At 30.0% G+C, this 22443-nt stretch overlaps 1 protein-coding gene and 1 long non-coding RNA gene across 2 annotated transcripts in view; both read left to right on the forward strand.

Annotated features, from left to right (window-relative positions):
- The window catches only part of LOC113366899 (heterogeneous nuclear ribonucleoprotein C-like), a 390018-nt gene that overhangs the window by 119207 nt on the left and 248368 nt on the right, over positions 1-22443 (forward strand). The gene's annotated exons all lie outside the window — the stretch shown is intronic.
- On the forward strand, positions 8969-9728 carry LOC113366367. Its single transcript, XR_003366274.1, has 4 exons — positions 8969-9051; positions 9187-9399; positions 9490-9533; positions 9599-9728. It is a non-coding gene; the product is annotated as an uncharacterized LOC113366367 (long non-coding RNA).

Genomic DNA, 22443 nt, shown 5'->3' on the forward strand with positions numbered 1-22443 from the left:
CGATATTTTTACATAAGCGCTATTTGATATAAAATACACTAAAGTTTAAATTTCTCGGAACAAATGTATTTTTAAATCCATAATTGCATAAACAGCTATATCTTCAAGTGATTCTATAGGATAAACAGATGTCAAATATTACAACTGAATATTTATTGCTTTACTAAGGGCTTCATATCATGTTTACAATAAATAGAATTGAACTGATAGATAATGATATGTTTGTTTCATCTTATGTAAAAATGTAACAGTTGTTTAAGTGACATTTGCGCTAAAGTATTTTATATCATACACATTACCCCTGCGTAATATTTATTTTTTTCTTACTTTATACATAATAATTATGATATTTACTAAATATTTTTGCTTCTTATTACAATTATAAAATATTATTTTCGAAAACGTTTCGAAATTTGAATATTTCATAGAACCATCACATTGTTTTGAATAATAATATTCAACAATTATAGTAACTATTATTTATCTCGAGAAAGTATCCGATCTTAAATTAGTGTAAGAAAATTATTTTTTTTAAATATTGGGGATTATGCTAATTTAACACATCGGACACAGACAATACAGTTTATTATAATAATGTAATATGATCTTTTATGAGTTTTGGTCTTTCTTACTCATAGTTTGTTTTTGGCGAAAAGTGCTCAATATACTCAATAATGATAATGAATTAAATAAATTGGATATAATTTTGTTAAATTATTAGTTAAAAAATAAACTTATTGTTTTATTTTATTGTTTTTATTGTTTAGTTGAATATAGTTGTGGTTGTATATACATTTTTTTATATTTGTACCAGTAACTTTCAATTTTGTTTACGTTTGTGTAAGATAATAAAAATACCGGTATTCCGGTTTTAAAATGAAAAATTACCGAAATACCGGTATTGAAATTTTCCATCGGTATTGCATTCCCTACTCAATAGTTTATTCCATAGTGATAAATCTTGAAGTAAATGCAAACACAACATGTGGATGTTGCCCAGAGACGACGTCCGTAGCGAAAGGGTTAAATATTCTAAGTTGTAAAATTTCAACTACATGATGCTAAAAGTATTAATATACTGCAATCCATTTTAATTTTCCCTTTCTCACAGTTTGATTCTCACAAATAGGGACATATACGTACAAAGTATTGATGCGATCAACTATCGAAACGGCGAATGTAACGTGTCCGGCCATATGACGCAGTTCCCGCGAAATCTTTGAATTTTCCTTTCGTGCATCCTTCTATGACAGCAATAAGCCGTGTTCGGCATTGTGGGGCAGAAATAACGTTTGATGTGGATTTTAAAAAATAACTAGTGTTGCATATGGCATCATGTCTTAAGGCAAATTGCTGGAACTTTTCGTAATTCAAATTTAAAAGCTTGATTTTTTTTAAATGTTCGAAAAAAGTCTATATCTTCTGAGATTTTTTTTAAATTTTTGATTTTTTTAAACATTTTTGCATTTTTTTGAATACAGAAAACTTTGATTAGTTTTCAAGGCATTTCCAAAGCTTCTCTGCTGTTCTAGACACGAAAATCAAAGCGCGTAAGCGCCGTGTTGTAGAATAACGGCTAAACATTATATATTTTGATACGGATCTCATAAAAAATGCAAACAAAATTTGTACTTATTAACAAAATCTCTATAAAAAACCTAAAAATGTGATGTTCATATGACCTATGGCCATTTTTCAGTCAAATTGAACTTTTTTTTAACGATTTTTATTCGATCTCCAAAACCGCCAGGCCCGCCTTCCAAAAAGTTTAGCCAAATTTTCATACGGTTAACACAAGTGAAATTTTTTGAATCATTCAAATCGGACTCCACAAAAACTGAATTGCCATATTTCACACTTTTTTCTAATTTCTATTAATAATATGAACACTCTTCAAAACTTTTTAGGCAATGAATATTTTATTTAACAAAGTAAGTCAGTATCATTCTCATAATCATAATAAAATTTTATCAATCTTAATCATTAACTTTCCGTAGAGCAAGTTATAGTAATCGCAAAAAATCGAAAATGTAAATTTTTATATATCTTTACGTTTCAAAACCTTCTGAACATTTTGGCATACCTTAGGAAAAATGGATGTATGTGTGTGTGCGTGTATGTGTGTATGTTCGGATACAAATTTTCTTAGACGATTTCGGGAACACGGATCAACCGATTTGAATAATTCAAATAACATTCGATTTGTATTAATACAGGGCAAAAAGTGCCGAAAACGGTAACTCAGTTTTTAAGAGAACGGAGCGTCCGATTTTAATAATTCAAAAAACATTTTGCTTGTTTTGACAAGATGAAGAATTGATCAAATTTTCAAAGCTTTATATTTTGTCTCTATGCAGTTAAAGCAGTACGATTGCTTTGAAAAAAAGTTCAGATCTTCCAAAGTATATCAAAATACAGAACAGTTTTAAAAAAAAAATTTTTTTTAAAAAGTAATTTTTTGTTCAATTTACAGTTTCTCAAAAATCTATTTTTTTCAAAAGTAATTTTTTTTCAAAAAATGTAATTCGTTTTTTAAAAAATAATAATTTTTGATACGGGAAGTTCCAGCAATTTGCCTTAAGGCACGATGCCATGCGCTCCACTAGTTTCATTTGCTTTTGTACACAAGAGCTGAAAATCTAACACATTACTTTTTCGAAAATCCTAATATATTAATATACTTCAATTTTGGAAAGTTAGATGTGTTTAAAGCTCAACTTTATGATAGTTATTATTTTTCACATATATTTTTTATTATAGAATATTGTGGATTATTTTATATGGAAATATCATAATTAAGTGAATTGTTAAATTATTGTCACTGATAACAAAGTTTTGTGTAAATTTGCGCTGACGGTATAAAAATTTGTTGAATTTTCTTTGAGGAATGTCCCGCGGTTTCGGAGAACCTATAAAATCAATGCAGATCATTAGACATGTTAGACACATTAAATTATTAGATATTTCAGAGATTCTAATAATGAGTATAAATTTTGTTTACATATTGTCTTTTAAGCAGCTACGCAATGTGATCGCTTTGTAAACAATTAAAATGCTCAAAAAATTAAAATGAGAGAGTACGGGAAGTTTGTGCTACAGCAATTTGTAATAAGCCATGGTATTGTGGATTCTATCAGTGATGCATTGAGTGAATTGTTAAAATAATTTAACTGGTAACTTAACAAAGTTCTTTGTAAATTTATCAAGTAAACAAATATTTCCTCGAATCTAGTATAAATTCCAATATTTTATTTTACAAATCCAGTAAAAACCAAAGAAGTTTCAAGTTAATTCAAACATAACAATTATCTTATTTAATACAAGATCAGATTTCTGTATATAGTGAGACGGCGCTGTTCCCGAAAGCTTGTTCGGCGTTTCCCTCGCCACTGCGGGCGCCCGAGACGGACGTAGCAAATCCGTAGAGGATTAGACCCGGGGCTTTTTATTTGTAGCGCAACTCGTCCGGCTACGTGCGCGATGTTTGGTGTATTCTGGCCGGCGACTACGCGACGTAATAGCACGCAAACTGGAACGAATACTCGACGCTGCATTGCTACACGATCCTGCTTTGTTATGCGATTATGTAACTATAGACGGGATAAAATGTTTTATTACAAAGCCATCGCTCTATATCAACAGCCGGCCTACACATGTACAACGGAAGCGTCAATGGCTGGACGCGATTCATTGCCATTATATAAAAAATAGTGTAGGTACTAATACCACAGCCACCGCTATACATTAAACGGATTATTTTTACGGTTTTATCCGCATGTTTTTGCATTCAACGCAAAGCGTATGGTTGCTTTTTTGAATTTTATGACTCAATTATATTGATGAATTCCGGGAGACAAACTATGACTTTGTGTTCTGTGTTTTAATGAATGGAACAAAACGATCATTGATATAAAATGGAAATAGAATTTAAATGCAGAAATTTATATTTGCTTATAGTATTATTTTAAAGTACTATAAACTAAATATTATATAGATCTACTTGAATTTTACAATTACATTCTTATAAGCTATTGCACAAATGTTTCACATAAATATTCATATTTGATGTACATTGATACTTATTTCATTTTAACTTGGTAAATTATAGTAATCGCAAAAACTTTTGAAAATGAACGAAATTGAAAATGAAAGCTCTTGCTTATCTTTACGCTTCAAGGCCTTCTGAACGCTTTGGCATTTTATAAAACCTTAGAAACTGTGGATGAATGTTTGAGTGTGTATGCGCGTACATATAATTTTTTTAAAAAGAAACTTTTCGTTTAAATTGAAAATTTTTCAAAATTTTCAAAAAATTTAAAATTAAAAAAATAAATGCATTCAAAAATTGTGTCCACCAATTTATTTAAATAACGTCCAGATTCTGAAACAGAACATAGTGAAATATCTTGGTCTCCATTTAGACAGCAGACTTACTTGGAAAAGCCACATAAAAACAAAAAAGCAGCAAATAATGATCAAAATAAAAGAATTTGATTGGCTACTACATAAAAAGTCTAAGCTCTCTGTTGAATATAAGTTGCTGCTATATAAATCAATCATTAAACCGATCTGGACCTACGGAATTGAGCTCTGTGGATGTGCTTACGAATCAAATATAGCTATAATGCAGAGAACTCAGTAAAAAATTTTACGTACAATACTTAATTCCCCGTGGTACGTTACAAATGAAATCATTCACAGCGATCTCAACATGAAAACTGTGCAATTAACGTTCAAAGAATTTAAGGAAAAATACAAACGTAAACTGGAATCACATTCACACATCAATAGGCGACATTACCCAACCATTTGGCGATAAAAGATTGAAACGTCCATGGCCTTTAGATTTAGTCTTAGATTAGCTTCAATATATCATTATCTTTTTAATTGTTAAACTAAGAAGATTTCATTGGAGTTCTTCTTAGATATCGCTCTCAAATATTGTCAATTTAGCTTATAGGAATTCTTATGAATTTCTGATTGCTGAATAAAACAAAGTTAAAAAAGGCCCTCTGAACGCTTTGGCATTTTACCAAACCTTAGAAACTGTGGATGAATGTTTGAGTGTGTATGCGCGTACATATCATTTTTTAAAAAATGAACTTTTTGTTTAAATTGGAAATTTTTCAAAATGTTCAAAAAATTTTAAATTAAAAGATAATGCATTCCAAAATTTAAAATTACGGTACGCAAAGTTGCAGGAAATTGCCTTATGGCACCATGCCATGCTTCACTAGTTAACATAATTCAGCACAGTTGGTAACTCATACTTCATCTAAAATATAAATATAAATGCATGTTAGGCGTTCGCCTCGTATCCATATATGTATAAGAATATTCAACTTGTATATTCAAAATATGGCACAGACTCCTGAAATTTGTTTGAGATTTGATCTTACTTAAGTTTACTTTACCAAACTAGTATTAGCTTGTTCTCCGGTAATTTTAAATAACCATAATTAAGTCTCCCAAGTTGAAACTTGCGTACAGTTTATTCCTTCGGTATTACGTGAACTGTAACTAGTTCAGCGGAGTCGTATGGCGAGCAGCGAACTCGGCTGCCTCTCAATTAGTTTTCATAAGAATACTCTCGCCTTAATAAAGAATTATAAAATTGTCGGGACAGACCCGTCGTAAACGTTAGAGCTTGTCGTACCTTTTATGCGGAAATGTCTTGGAGCCATAACCCATAAACATGAACATTATAAAGCTCTTCGTAAGACAAATTTGCTAGCATACGAAACGTGACAGTAGGACCTCTGGTTACCCCAGAGGTAAAAAGATTTTTAATATATGATAATTTGTTTATTATAATTAGACCATATGTGTTTTTACGCCAATATTAATTCCTGATAAAAAAAAAAAATAATAAATTCATATAACATTTGAAATATAAAAAGCATATTATTTTTTTATAATTTATATTAAAAAATAAACAATCCTAAATTTTCACCTTTTTACCATAAGCCCTTATTTCGTAATAATATTTTATTTATTAAATATAAATATAAATTTAAATATAAATATGAATATAAATATGATGAATGCATATTCTTCACTAAATTTCGATTAAAGTTTTCTAAAACTCTTGAAAATCCAAGAACCTACTCTTTATTAAGAGATTTGCGCCCCTATCAGTTTTTTCTGAAACTTTGGAACCAATTTTCTGTGTAAAAATGCATACAAGTCTAAATTTTCTCCTAGCATAAATCTCTATTTGACTTCAGTATTCCAATCATTTTTTATCTAACTCATGAACTGATCAATAATTGTCTTTTTATGGACATTTTTAACAGAAATTCATTAATAATACATCAAACCCTCGAACCTTGAAATGTGCCATTTCAATTTATTTAAATAACAGTTTCATATTAGTCTGGCACTTGCAATGACTAATAGTATGTCCCAGCAACATTGATATGTGGCATCTTTTGCAGAGGATAAACTAAGCATCCATGTAATTTGTGTTAGGTGCCCCTTTCACCACATACCACATACTTCTATTTTTACAATCAGTTAGATTTTATACTAAAAATTTTCTAAAAATATTTTTAAACAACGTTGACCAGGTGTGCGGGAAATCTATTGCTTTCCTCATGGTCTCTTTCTGGTAGATTAAGGGACACAACTAGTGTGAAATTTAAAAAAAATCGAATTTTCAATTTTTCCATATTTCGATAGGTTATACCTTTAACATACCAAAATTTTAAATCGATATCTTAAATAGTTTTTGAGTTGCAGCCATTTAAAGAGTATATATATATATATATAGTACCCGAGTAGAAATTTGTTACGGCAAGCCCTAACTCAGGTCCGGCCCCTATAGGCCCCTATAGGGCTGTACTCCGGCGTCCGTATTACGGAATTTAGTGCATGGCCCTCATAGGGGCCATATATGGGCGGCCCTAATATGGTAATTTGAATAGGGTCCATAAAAGGCATGCCTGAATTCAGCCCTAACACGGATTGCCCTATAATAATTGAAACGGGCCATATTCGGATGCCCTGTTGTACCCCTAATACGTATTGCCCATGATATGATGATACGGTCCGTATTGGAAATTCATTACTAGAGCCCTAATACGGCTTACCCACAGATTATTTAGACAAGCCCTATCTGCATTCTTTATTTGAATCCTACTAGGATTCAATATCAATAGAATCAAAATAGTTTGATTTATTAATATTTTGTAAAAAAAAAGGATTATAATGTGTATTATTGATCAATGATTGTCGTTATAGTCTAAAATAAATATAGAAATAAATTACATAATTAATAATAAAGAAATAATAAATAATAAACAATAAATGAATTATAAAAAATAACTATTAATAAATAATAACAATATGTAATCGGTAACAATATATTTTTTCGTTCTTTCCATAATCTGCATGGTATTCATTATTATCAATATATTATAAATATAATATACGAATTTACGAAAGCTTTATACAACTTTGAACAAAAAATCCAATGGTAATACAAAACCAAAAAGTGTTTTTTTTTTAATAAAATTAATAAAATCATGAAAGATAGGAAATTACATAAAATTTATTAACAATAAAAATAATTATTGAATCGATTATATAACAAGATATTAAAATTATAGCGAATACAATAAAATAATTTTTTAATAAAAATAATACTTTTTGTGATTAGAAGTTATTGGGTATATTACTATTTTTCGATTTTGTCATGTGAGACATATAATATATAAATATATATATATAAATTTTTATGGGTCGTCGAATAAAAAAATTAATGTACTATAAGTTATGATCAATTTATTAATAATAATAGTAGTTTCCTCACTGAAATTATATATACATATATATATATATATATATATATATATATATATATATATATATATAATAATCATATCGAATGTAATAAGTAGAAATAATAAGATCAATTCTGCGTACGTGAACTGTTTGCATAAGATATAGGACCTTCTTAGAAAATTCGTCCAGCACACATATATCGTATTTATTAATTTTAGAGTCTAGACTATACATGAATATTAACTCATATCGAGTATCGAAAGTGTAACAATCAGAAACAGGATCGATGACCTTTTCCTTATGCGTACTTGGTCTATCTAAAGCATAGGACCTTGACATAGGACAAGTAGAAAAACTGAAATAAATTTACATAATTTTACTTCAATAATAAATATCAAAAGTTTTACATTTCATTTTAACATATTCTAAATACTGCTAAACATTAACATCGAATGAAATAGAGTGGGCAAGAGTAAGAAAGATCGGCGCTATGTCACACGTTAACTTTATAGATGCCGGCGTACAGCAGATTGTGAACAATATACATTTATGGTTGCTCATATAATACGAATAGGCAACAAACATTTTGTCAAATATTATTTCGAACAATTTTTTTATGTGGACAGAAATACTGATATTAGTTCAAATAGATCTAATATTGAAGTTCTACGTAAAAAAATTAATAGTACATTAATTTTTTTATTCGACGACCCATAAAAATTTATATATATATATATATAAGTATATATTGAATGCAGAGAAAGAGATCATCATCGCGCCGTTGCATATGATATTATATAAACCATTGATTGATAATATGGAATACGATCGAGGCACCAATACATGTATGTAAGAACTTCATCTTCTATCAAAGAGGACCATTGTTAGTTTTTTAGTTCATTACTGAATGCCAAGCTAAGCGGTCGTTATGTGTTTAATAGGAAGTGCGAAAATTACGAAATATTATTACGATATATTTTTATTTGTTTTAAAAGAACGTCGTGTAATTATCGTTTAATAATCAGTGGAAAAGTAGTGCATTGTGTTGTTTTATTTCTCAATGATACAAGTGAAAATAGAGTATCGATGTAGTGCCGGTGGATTGGTTGATATATAATGAAGGATAAGATAAATTCGAATGCCCATTTTTAAATAATTATGAGCTATCGGGAGAAAATTTACTTCTTCAAGATTTGGTGAAGCGTCGGGCGGCACCAGCATCGGATAATTGGAGTCTTCATGAGGTGGATGTACGAGATTACGCGAGTAAGTATTATTGATCAACTACGTATTGTGTATTTTGTTATATACACACAAACACACACACACACACACACACATATATATATATATATATATATATATATATAAACATATCTTTGATTTGAGTTGTAATTTCAGATACATATTAAATTGCCTTGGAAAAGTTAAAAATATTGCAACAAAAGGAATATGCGTTTTCTACGGACAATGAAGAAACCATAAACAGAAGGCAAGATGTTCTGAAAAAACAATACCGCTTGAATAAAGGGCGTTTTGTAAATCAGAATAACGTCGATCAGCAGTTGTCGGAATGTAACATAAATTTAGGCAATAAGTCGCGCAATGCTTCAAGTAAGTGTATTCTTGTTAACAATTTATCGTGTATTTTTCTTTTTATTATTATCGAATAATTTTAATTTTTTTTAGTTTTTATTTTTTTAGTGTTTAATGTCTTAAAGACAGTGAACTTGTGAAGTGTTTATATGGTAGGTATTATTCACACAGTACACATAGATGATTTTATTATTTATGGCTATACATTTTGTTACAGGTATAATGACAACTGAATCAATTAAAAATCCGCAGTTGAGCCCTATTAAAGAGCAAGCATTTAACCAAGCCCTCGGGAAGGTTATAAATTATTCCCGTGATTGGGAGAATGGGAGAGATCATAGGCGGACCAATAAAACCTAATTAACATTTGTTATTTATTGTTATTATATATTAAAATATTGTTATCAAAAGAATTAATAAAAAAATTTAGCATATGCATTTTTTATGGGCCATGCCAATTATTATTTTCAGGGCCACGTCAAATATATTTTTCAGGGCCATATCAAATATATTTTTCAGGACCATATCACATATTATTTTCAGGGCCGCATCAAATATATTTTTCAGGGCCATATCAAATATATTTTTCAGGGCCATATCACATATTATTTTCAGGGCCATATGCTTATTTTAAGTTAAGGGCCAAGTTCGATATTTTTATAGGGGCCATTTCATATTTTCGATTAGGGCCCGGAACAGTTTGCCCAACACAGACCTTATCCGGCAAGGCGTTACATATCGCATAGGGGCCAAGTACGGTTGCCGCACTGGGACCCTACTTAATTTAGGGCAGCCCTGATCCGCGCCATACTTCAATTTCCAGTCGGGTATATAGTATAACGATCATTTTATCTTTAAACGCGCTTTTCTCGAAACAGCATTTTCCGAATTTGCTGCAACAATTACTCAAAAACAAATGATCCGATCACTATCATTTTTTTACATGTTCTATATATAGTTCTCCGTGAAATAAACGATCGTATCAAAAATCGAATTTTGGCAGTCCAAAAACTACCAAAATTGTGGGTAAAATTCGACTTTTTTTTTAAACGCCGCCATTTTGTCAATTTTTGATTTTTTTCTTTTATCGTAGGTCATTTTACAGACAATATTATCTAGTTTAATGAGATTTTTAAATTTTATCCGCGTAGAAGGCCAGAATCACTGCAGCAGTGAAAGGCCTTTTTTTCGCACCGTTGGAGATCGACGATAACTTAAAAAAACATGTCAATTTTTGATTTTTTTCTTTTATCGTAGGTCATTTTACAGACAATATTATCTAGTTTAATGAGATTTTTAAATTTTATCCGCGTAGAAGGCCAGAATCACTGCAGCAGTGAAAGGCCTTTTTTTCGCACCGTTGGAGATCGACGATAACTTAAAAAAACATTTAAATTTTTTCTTCAAACATTTTACTATGTATTCTTAAAACATGAGTAAATATATTTTTAAAATTTTGAAATGATTGATAAAGTATTTTTTTTAATATAAATTCGCAAAAATCACATTTTTAAGGCGTTTACACTAGTTTGTGCCCCTTAAGATTGAAAAGCTTAATAAGCAAGAAAACGTATAATAAAAATAACCAAATTAATTAATTATTGACTTTTAACTTTGTTATATTTAAAATCATTTTCAAAACATTTTAAGGATAGGTTTTTATATTATTTTTAAAATGTGTTTCCAAAAACATTTTCTTCTCAGCTCGTTGCCCATTCGGTGTGTGTGTTTAAGAGATGATACACTATACTGGTGTCTTGACGCGGAAGATGAAACTCTGTTTGCTTAACCTCTTTAGCCTTTACGGTTCATAGGAATAATGTTCCGACTGTGATATAAGTCATAAACAGTATATTCGTACGTATTTTCATACTTACTGCTAATGTTTGAAGAGTTCTGGACTTAGAAATATTTGTTTTTGCTTCATCGCTGATTACTTCTTGTTATATCTAGTTAGAGAAGATACAATAACAGCAATAACTTGATAATACGATACATGTTAATATAATTATTTAAGTAAGAATTTCTTTTGATAATAAAATATCAGATTAAAAAAATAGACCTCTACAAAATTAACGTTTTCTCAAAACCGTTCTTTATTTCGTCCTCGCTCTTTTTCAGTCATAATTCAAAGATTTAGAGATAATACTGTCTCAATGTGTACTCAAGCCTTTTTTTGAAAAGAAATTATTTTTCTTATCGCTCATTTGATTGTTTGTATTTGGTTGCACGAGCAAAAGGGTTTTTCAGATAATGTTCTATCAAACTTTTTGTGAAAGACCATTTAGAATATGTCTTGAAAGAATGGAGAAGTCGGCACGTTTTCTTGATAAATTGTATAAGGGGATGAAAAACATGATGTTTTATATAAGGGAATTAGATGTTTATTTTTCAAAGTCGTTTGATATTTTGGATAATAATTAAATTTTATATAATATATGAGAAATCTATAAACATTTTTTAAGTTCGATCTGAAGAAAAAATAATTTATTGGTCCTTGAACATCATTACAAATACGGCTATTAAGATATTAAATGCATTATTAGAAATGACAATTATTATTAATCGAAGCGAGTTGAACATATTGGACAGTAATTTTATATAAACAATTTAGTTTATTCTTTTTTTTAGATCTCGTAAGTCTAAATTTTCTTCTAGCACAAATTCCTATTTTACAGTAGAGAATTTAGCATTCCAATCATTTTTTATGTAATTCGAAAGCTGATCAATCAAACTTGAAATGTGCCAATTCAATTTAAATGATATCAGTTTCATATTAGTCTGGCTCTTGAAATGACTAATAATATGCTTCAGTAACATTTATATGTGGAATACTTTGCAGTGGGTAAATTAAGCATCCATGTAATATGTGTTAGGTGCCTCTTTCACCACAGCTATGGACAACCTGACATCGTGCAACAATGATGTGCATGTTCAGTTCCAAATATAAATCAAAAGTTTTCAATTAAAAATAAGCTCATTTCGGGCACTGCGATGTAAAGTGGCAATGAAAAATCTCTATTCTTCCCTAAATGGAGTTGGAGTTTAACTAATCTTACAGCCCTAGGGCAGTACCATTCATTATTATTCTTATCATTTTTTTTAAATAAATTATTATTTATTGCACAATATTATGAAATGTTAAAAAACCAATTAATAATATTTTATTATTATTTAAATAATTTATTTCGGAATATTTTTAGTACTTTATATCTCGTTATCTTCGTATTATTTTCCACAATTCGGACAAAGCAAGTGGAGTTGTTGGTATATAAATGCCTTATCACAAGAGCATCTTAACGCGATTCGGATTATCTCGAATAAAGCTGATGGATGATGCCCTCTCTATGCCACACATCCCTCGAATTTCTCAAGTACGCAGACTGTGAAAATATCCCATTTTCTCCGAAGAAATTTCGATACTGTCGAATCCGACACGATCATGTTCTGAGCGCAAAGTTAAGCTCTGTTTGGATTGCATCTAGTCCAGGGATAACATTAATTACTGTCAGAACTGATTGACTTATTACTTGCCGGGTGTTAGTTTTGGTTATGGATATAGGCTAGGAAAATATTGTTCTAGATGTGATATGAGATTCGTTAAATGAAATATTTATTTGGAGGAAGGAAAATACTGGACGTAGATATAATTGGTTTGATGATTTAATATGTGGTAAAATTATTTCAACCAATATTTGTGAAACTAGTTCTGATTTCTATTTCTATTTTTTCGGATAGAAGATAAATATTACTGCTGCAAAATATTTCTGAATAGCACAAACTTACAGAAACTCAATTTATGGTCAAAATCAAGTCAAGTCTATATATTGCATCGATTTGTGGACGAAATAATCTAATTAAAATAATTTTCCAAAGTTTCACCTATAAACATACTGGACGTGGAGAGATTTTAAATATTTGTTTCAAAATAAATCTAAATATTCAATATTAACACATTATTGAATCCAATTTTCGATTGTATCAGAATGTGATACCAAGTGGATTAGCAGCTACTGGTTTCGGATTCGACATCCATCTTGGCTAACCAGATATCAAGCTGAAGTAGAATCAGATTTTCACTTGAGATTATAGATCTTTAATATGATATATCAGAATTGGTTAAAAAATCTCGTCATGCAGTGAATAATTCCATTAGGTACATATAGTGTAATAGATTACTCTTCTTAAATTTATGTCGATATTCATCTTGACCAACTTGATATCAAGAAATAGTAATATCAAATTTGCATTTGAGATTTTACATTTCAAATATATCGCGCAAAAATAGCTGCGATATATACTCATATCCATTACCATTGGAAATATATCTAATATAATATTATCAGGAAGAGAATGGTCATCACCATGGGTTACATCTACATCCTAGAAACAGTAGATTAAGTAACCACAAAATCTTTTAAAACAATAGTTGTGATTAAAAAGAGGAATTGATGCCTATTGTTTTTACTAGAAAATATAGTGCAAATTGTTTCCATTTTTCATTCGAGTACAAGTAGTTCATTCAAATAAAAATTAAACTGAATTTTAATCATTCGTACACGTTTTATGTATTTATACATATGTGTATATAAAAATTTCACTATATTCACTTTTACCATTGTGAATTCGTTGTAACGTTTTGCAAATAATTTCTGCAAAATAATTTTACCATTTATGTTTCAAAGTTATTTTATTTTTGTTGTTTACACATTATTGTTCTTACAAAACCATACCACAAATTTAAACAATTTTTTTCAATACAAATAGACAATCAGAACACATAGATTCTATAAGTCTATGTGAAAAAGTTACAATTGGCGTTTAGTGGTCCCCTTCATTGAGGAGATCACCTACAGAAATAAATATACAGCAGTCTGTGTAAAATTTACACTTAGGTCAGTAGATCATTTTTTTATAGAATGTTCTTGTTTGGTTCATTTTGTGAATGATTGGCATTATGTTCTTCGGATTTATTATGTTAAGAACAACTTTGGGTCTGCATATTTTTTTCACTGTTTTGATTACCAGGTTCCTGTGAATGATCTCATTAGTTACTGACCAAAGCGCACCTAAAACCGATATAAAATATTTGCCATTTTTACATAAAATTGCCCTAATGAATGTTAAATACATTTCATGATGCATCAAAGTAGAGTTTCGCATGTGATAATAATTATTTAATAGCAATGTCGACTAAGCTATAAATTCTTGCGCGGTTCTAGTACCGCATGCTGTATGGATTTATGCGACACCCGCTTAAATATTAAAAGTAATAACATATTCATTTCATTCAGGCGGCACGATTTCATATGTACCTCAGACCAGAATTTTGCCGCAAATGCATGTACGCGCACAAAGAGACCATTAATATTGGGCACATTAAAAATGTTATTAGCCCACGGGCCGTAACTCATTCCAAGATCTTTCACAGGGGCCCGTAACTCATTCCGACTCTGTCAAAAAGCGCCGTCGCTATGAGCCATGATATACCGTGTATTTTATTTTCTCATAAAACGTATACTTTTATGTCGCACGTTTGTATCGTGCGAATGGAACGTACCTAGAACGAGTTAAAGTTTTAACTTTTCAGAGAAATGGGATTTGTATTACACGAGGACAGGAACGAGACGCTATATGTATGCCAGAAATGATACATTGGACAGTAGTTGAAATGATTTTTTGCAAATGTTTGAACACTGTAATTTGATGTCATAAATTTTATACTTGCTGGTGGTAAGCGAAAAGTATGGTTAAAATTTAGGTCACATGTAACAATATTTTAAAATAATTATATTACACCCTACAAGCTTTTTATAGTTTATTTGTAAATATCACTCAAATATCAAAAAATGACAGTCATAATTACAAATTTTAAGATACATTAAGCAAGTAAATTATAATATACAAATAAATTAAAAAAAAAATTAACTCCCTCTAGGGGAGTAATCACAAAAAATGAAAATGAAATTTTTTGCATATCTTTACGTTTCAAGACCTTCTGAACATTTTGCGTACCTTAAAATAAATGAATGTATATGTGTATGTAGTATGTATGTGTTTTTGTAAGAATACAATTTTTCATCTAAGATTTTAAGAGCACAAATCAGCCGATTTGAATGATTCAAAAACATTTAAATTGACAGCGAGACATGCTAATTAGTATTTGATTAAATTTTAAAATTATTTTAATTTATATATCGAAAATGATTTTAATATTCAACTAGTGAATGTATGGCATCGTGCCTTAAAGCAAATTGCTGGAACTTTCCGTACCGTAACGAAATGTTCGAGGAATACTGAATGTTTTCAAATAGATTATTATTAATAGTGTAACATTGTCTAATATTTATAAGAATTAGATAAACTGAATTATTTGTTTAAAGCTGAAATTATTTGTTTAAAGTATATTAGAACTATAGTCAGAATTAAAAATAAAATCTGAATTATTTTCGATATGCAAAAATTTTTTTCTGGAAAAAAAAGGTTGAAACAAAATTTTTTTTCCAAAATCAATTATTTTGTTGAGATAAGCAGAAAGTTCTTTGAATCATTTAAATGCTTAGTTCTCTCAAAAACTGCCACTTTTTACACATTTACCTCCATATCTTCGAAATGGCTGGGCCTGCCTTTGCCAAAAACTAATAAACACTTCTCCTAATTATTACTAATCGAATGTTTTTTAGATCGGATGCTCCGTTCTCGCAAAAACTCGATTTCTATTTTCAGCTCATCTGCCTATCAATAGGAATCGAATGTTTTTTAAATCATTCAAATCGGTTGATCCGTGCGCTCGAAAACGTGACTGGAAATTTGTATCCATACATACATACATACACACACACATCCATTTTTTCTGAGATATACCAAAATGTTCAGAAACCTTCAATACGTCGAGAAATAAATAAACATTTTCAATTTCGATTTTCGGCCCATTACAATAACTTACCATACGGGAAGTTAAAAATATGCGAAATTAAAAATTTCATAATTCTAAAAGTAATTTATGTACATACTTACAATAAATAATTGAAACTTTGCAATTCAGTTTATTTATTTCTTCAAAATATGAGATAAGATCTTTTAGTGCAGCGGTATCAAAACTTTTTTAATCATTATTCAAAAATATGTTTGTCTAAATTGATAATTACCCCCATGGCGAAGAGAGATTTTACGTTATACTACTTAGCACATACTATAAATATTAATTGAAAATCCATTCTTTTTACTCCAGAATTTTCATTTTTACCCCATTTGGGGTAATTTACCCCGGTTCCCCGATCACTGCTCTTAATTCATGATGAAATATGAATCCTTCATTCTAACTCGGCTTGATTAGATTTTATTTGATTTCCTTGTAAACATATACAAACGTTGTCCTCTAATTTAATTTGAATTTTTATGGAACAAAAATAATTAAAGTTACAATATTTGTAACAATCTCTTTGAAAACATTTAAAATAATTGTTATTAATTATTGATCAATTTTTTTGGGATATTGATCAATTTCATTCTCCGACTGTTTAATTGCGGTATGAGAAGTACCAAAAATTGACAAAAATTAAGCACAATGGACATAACCACTTCCAACATATTTTCAAACGCTTATCTCTCTTCATTACAAGTTCTGATGCAAACTAAAATTACATGGCGCAGTTTAGTGAATTTTCTCGAAAGCATTCATGCAATGTGTCTGTTATTTCGTAGATAATTATTTCGGAAAGTGACTTTGCGATGAAGTCATTAAGAGGGCCGGCTTTGCTGTTTAATTTTCGCGGTTCTTATTTCACAGCTTCCAAGCGCTTTGCCGCTGTTGACGGTTAATAAGGCGACGCGACGCGACGCTGCCGACGCGCATGCAATTAGGAGAGTTGTTTGGGATTTTTTATGCATTTACCCTTTTGTTTGCTCAGTTGTTTGCAAATTACAATGAACAGGCAGAAGTTCCTACAGTCAAATAGGTTTTATGGTAAATATGTTATTTGTTCTGTGATTATACATTGATGTAAACATGTATATATCTTGCTATTTACTTGATCACATTAGTTCGTCTAGAGCAGAGTTTCTCAAACTTATTTTTTCCAACGCCTTTGGGTACTTAATTCGAAAGCATGGTTTTGAGATGCATAAAATATATACAATTTAGAAATATTTAATCCATTTTTGCTCACATTTACTAGTATAGTTTCCAAGATAAAGTGCATACTCTCTTTTTTCATCATTTAATTGCAGGGCCGGCCGTGGTTCCGTGGTAAGAACGTGGGCTAGCAAATCCTAGTCCCGGGTTCGAATCCAACCTCGGTCGGTTCGGTTTCAAAGCAGCTTGATACCAAATTTTCACTTGAAATCATAGATTTCAAATATGATTTCAAGTGAAAATGGCCTTTCGTGGGCATAGCTGTAGTGGCAACATACCACTTGGAAGTAAAAGTCATCACTATTACAACAATTGTAATAATAAAATTCAGCACATAGAGATGGGACAACTGTTTGGGTTGCCATCTATAATTATTGTAAAATAATTGATCACAACAGCTCATAGAACTCATAAGTTTGATCGCTGTTAAAAAAAAAAAAAAAAAAAAAAAAATAATTGCAAAGCAGAAGGTCGTAACCCAGGTTAATAGATTTTCTTTTTATACTAAATATATATCACATTAAGCTTGTTTCTCAAGTATAAATATGTGCTCACCAATACTGAACTAGTTGCACAAATTTATTGATGTTTTGTTCGGCAATTCATTATTTAAATTTTTAACTCGAAAATGTTGCTCAATTTTAAAATAAATAAAATAAAATAAAAAATTGGTCTCGTTGTGCTACAAAAAACTTTTTCTTGTTTATTTTATTTATTACAAAAAAAATATTTTTTTGAACAGCAATCAAAACTTTAGAGTTTTATGAGATTTTATAGGTAACCCAAACAGTTGTCTTACCTCTGTTCGATAAATTTTATTATTGCAATTTCTTTTATAAGATAAATATTTTATTAATGCAGCAATGCCGACAGAGGGCTATTTTCACCTGAAAACATTGCTATTTATATTTACTGTGAAAACCGATATCACTACTGTTTGACATCAAGTTCCTCGAAGTAGAATCGAATCCGGGACCTCTCATTCTAGCCTCTGTGACCACTAATTTAAAAAATAAAGGATGAAGGTATTTTATACTTTATGTTGCATCTCCACAACATTAAAAACTATTTGATTTTTATTACTAAAAATTTTGGACTTTTTCATGACTTTGTGTTAACGCTTTAGCCCTCCAACGAAAGGGTTCCATTTTTGGTACATATCTTGGAAATCATATGCCAAGCATTTAAGTGACATCGGTTTTCATTAAAAAATATAGCTGGAAACATGCATTTAAGTGAAAACGACAATTTCCCTTCAATTTCAAAGGTTGTCAGTAATGGACAAATTCTGAAAATAACTAGTGGGGCGCATGGCATCGTGCCTTAAGGCAAATTGCTGGAACTTCCCGTACCAAAAATTATTTTTTTTTAATAAGATTAACATTTTTGAAAAAAAAATTACTCTGAAAAAATAGATTTTTGAGAAACTATAAATTTTTGACAAAAACTGACTTTTTGTTGAAAAATTTATTTCTAAATATTTTGGAAATTTTGAACTTTTTTTCAAAGCAATTCTACTGCTTTAAATGCATAGTGACTAAATATCGAAGCGCGTAAGCGCCGCGTCGCCGTCTAACGGATAAACATTGGTACGGAACCTATAGGAATGTAAACAAAATTTATACTTATTGTTAAAATCTCTATAAAATATCTGATAATTTGATGTGCATATGTCTAATGTCTAATGATTATTGTTGACCGCCAAATGGTATTTTTTTTAGTTTTTTTTACTAGATCTCCGAAACCGCTAGTCCTATCTTCATGAAAATTTGATAAGTGTTCATCTTGTACGCACACACACACATACATCAATTTTCTCCAAGGTATGCCAACATATTCAGAAACCTTTGAAACGTAAAGATATATAAAAATTTTCATTTTCGATTTTTTTGCGATTACTATATCTTACCCTACGCAAAGTTAATTATAAATGAATCAATTTATCATCTCCAGAACATTAACAATCGTCATTTCATTTCGAATCAAATTTCAAAAAAAAAAAATAGTTGCCAAATTTACACAAAATTGAAAAAGTGCTCCCGCATAGTCACAGTCTAAACGCATTTGCAAATAATTCTGTGCGACTTTTTCACTTATACTGTGCTTAGGTTGGCGGCATTTTCACATTTTTCAATGATTTTCACAAAATTGGAAAAGTGCTCTAGTACATAAACAGTCTAAACGCACTTGCGTAAACATTTGTACCAGAGTGGGTCTTAGACTGTGCTTAGCCTGGGTGATTTTTTGAATTTTTAATCCAAAATTACAAAAAAATTTTTTTGAAAAAAAAATTCGAAACAAAATTTTTTTTTTCCAAAATCAATTATTTTGTTGAAACAAGCAAAAAGTTCTTTGAATCATTTAAATCGGACGCTTAGTTCTCTCAAAAACTGCCATTTTTTTAACATTTCGCTCTGTATCTCCGAAACCGCTGGGCCTACCTTTGCCAAAAACTAATCAGCACATCTCCCTATCAATAGGAATCGAATGTTTTTTAAATCATTCAAATCGGTTGATCCGTTCTTTCAAAAACTCGCTTTCTATTTTCTGCACTCTTTGCTTCATATCTCCGTAACGGCTGAACCTGCCATTGCCAAAAACTAATCAGCACATCTCCCTATCGATAGGAATCGAATGTTTTTTAAACCATTGAAATCGGTTGATCCGTGCGCCCGAAAACGTGGACGAAAAAACGCGGACATACAAAACACACACACACACACACACACACATCCATTTTTTCTGAAGTATGCCAAAATGTTCAGAAACCTTCAAAACGTCGAGAAATGTAAAAATTTTTGATTTCGATTTTTGGACGATTACTATAACTTACCCTACGGGAAGTTAAAAAAGGAGTTAATTACACCAAATAGAGACTACAACTATTGGGCTCTCTGCTTAAAAGTACTAAGTTAAAAAGCTCTATAATTCTGATAGCTATTCATACAGATAAAGAAATAGTTAATAATAATGTAACGTGCTTCTGTTTGATTTATTTGCCTATAGTATCAATTACATCAGTATGTGAATTACATTCAATAAACAGGATAATATTATGAATTTTGTTGTCTCTTCTATTATGAATCCGTATTTTGATATATGTCGCATACATCTGCACACAAAACAAATTTCCCATAGCATACAATAAAACACTTTAAAATAATTTCGTACAAAACAACAACATTTTTATCACCGAAATGAATTATATTTAAACGCGTGCATTTACATAATTTGAATATATTAACACATATAATATGAAAATTAACCCCCGCATGAATTGAATGTGATACAGACAATAAACAAAAGAGCTTTGGCACCATATATTAATATTATATTCAAAACTATTTGAATTACCATTATGCATGAAAAGTTCCCACTGGATGATGCATTGCTTTGTCCTATGTCACGGATAACAGATTCGCTTACAGCAAATATTTTACAAACAAGTTCTAAATATTCATTGTGGAATTTTATATAAGTCCACTTTAATATCGTACACTGCATTTTATGTGTTATTTTGATTTAGCAATTGCATATAGGATTTTGATATCACAATTATAAAGGATTTAATTTACTTTTAGTAGGCGCATAATTTTGCACAATTGGTGATTAAATATTTACTTGATAAATTCTGATATTTTTTGTATTAATTTTAAGATATGTACTTAGTACTGCAAAAACTTGCGACCATATCAGGAAAATAAAGGGTCTGGAAAATTATGATTAGATATTCAAATAACGTTTTGAAGTTGGAACTCGATCGACTGGAATTCTAGATATGCATATAAGTATCACGATTGCACTTTAGCACCAAAATTCCAATATTTTTTAACTTCCCGTAGGGTAAGTTATTGTAATGGGCCGAAAATCGGAATTGAAAATTTTTACATTTCTCGAGGTTTTGAAGGTTTCTGAACATTTTGGCATACCTCAGAAAAAATGGATGTGTGTGTGTGTATGTATGTATGCATACAATTTTTCGTCCACGTTTTCGGGCGCATGGATCAACCGATTTGAATGGTTCAAAAAACATTCGATTCCTATTGATAGGGAGATGTGCTGATTAATGATTAGGCAAAGGCAGGTCCAGCCGTTTCGGGGATATGGAGCAAAGAGTGCAGGAAATAGAAATTGAGTTTTTGAAACATTCAATTTGTATGGACGGGGTTTCGGAGATACAGAGCTAAAAGTGCAAAAAATGGCAGTTTTTGAGAGAACTAAGCGTCCGATTTAAATGATTCAAAGAGCTTTCTGCTTGTTTTAACAAAATAATTGATCTTGGAAAAAAAATTTTTTGTTTCAACTTTTTTTTTTCAAAAAATTTTTTTTTTGTATATCGAAAATAATTGATTTTTTTTTAATTCGGGTTAAAGTTTTAAAGCTTATATACTTCAAATGAATAATTTCAACTTTGCAATTCAGTTTATATAATTCTTATAAATATTAGAAAATGTTACAATATTTATAATAATCTATTTGAAAACATTTAATATTCCTCGAACATTTCGTTACGGTACGAGAAGTTCCAGCAATTTGCCTTAAGGCACGATGCCAACCACCCCACTAGTTAAAATTAAGATAAAATACTCTACGTGGAAACTGCACCAGAAATTTAAAAAATTTCATTGATAAATAAATTAAGGGTGGTTTAAAACTCAAAATGGGTATAAGCAAAAATTACAACTATTTATTTAAATAACATTTAGTTTATTTTAATAACATTTAGATGCAATTTAGATTTAGTTAAAATTAAACATTCCGCTCTAATCGTATTTTAACAATTTCCAATCAGATATTCAATAAATTTAATGAATAATAAGATCAATTAAAAAATTACATTGTTAGCATACACATACACATTGCTTTTAGTTTACATTTTTTTTTAAATTTATATATAATCCATAATTAAAGCAATAATTTGAACTACT

This window comes from Ctenocephalides felis, unplaced genomic scaffold (genome assembly GCF_003426905.1).
Source record: "Ctenocephalides felis isolate EL2017-DRISC unplaced genomic scaffold, ASM342690v1 CF-g0.4_SCAFFOLD_01170, whole genome shotgun sequence".
NCBI classification, from domain to species: domain Eukaryota; kingdom Metazoa; phylum Arthropoda; class Insecta; order Siphonaptera; family Pulicidae; genus Ctenocephalides; species Ctenocephalides felis.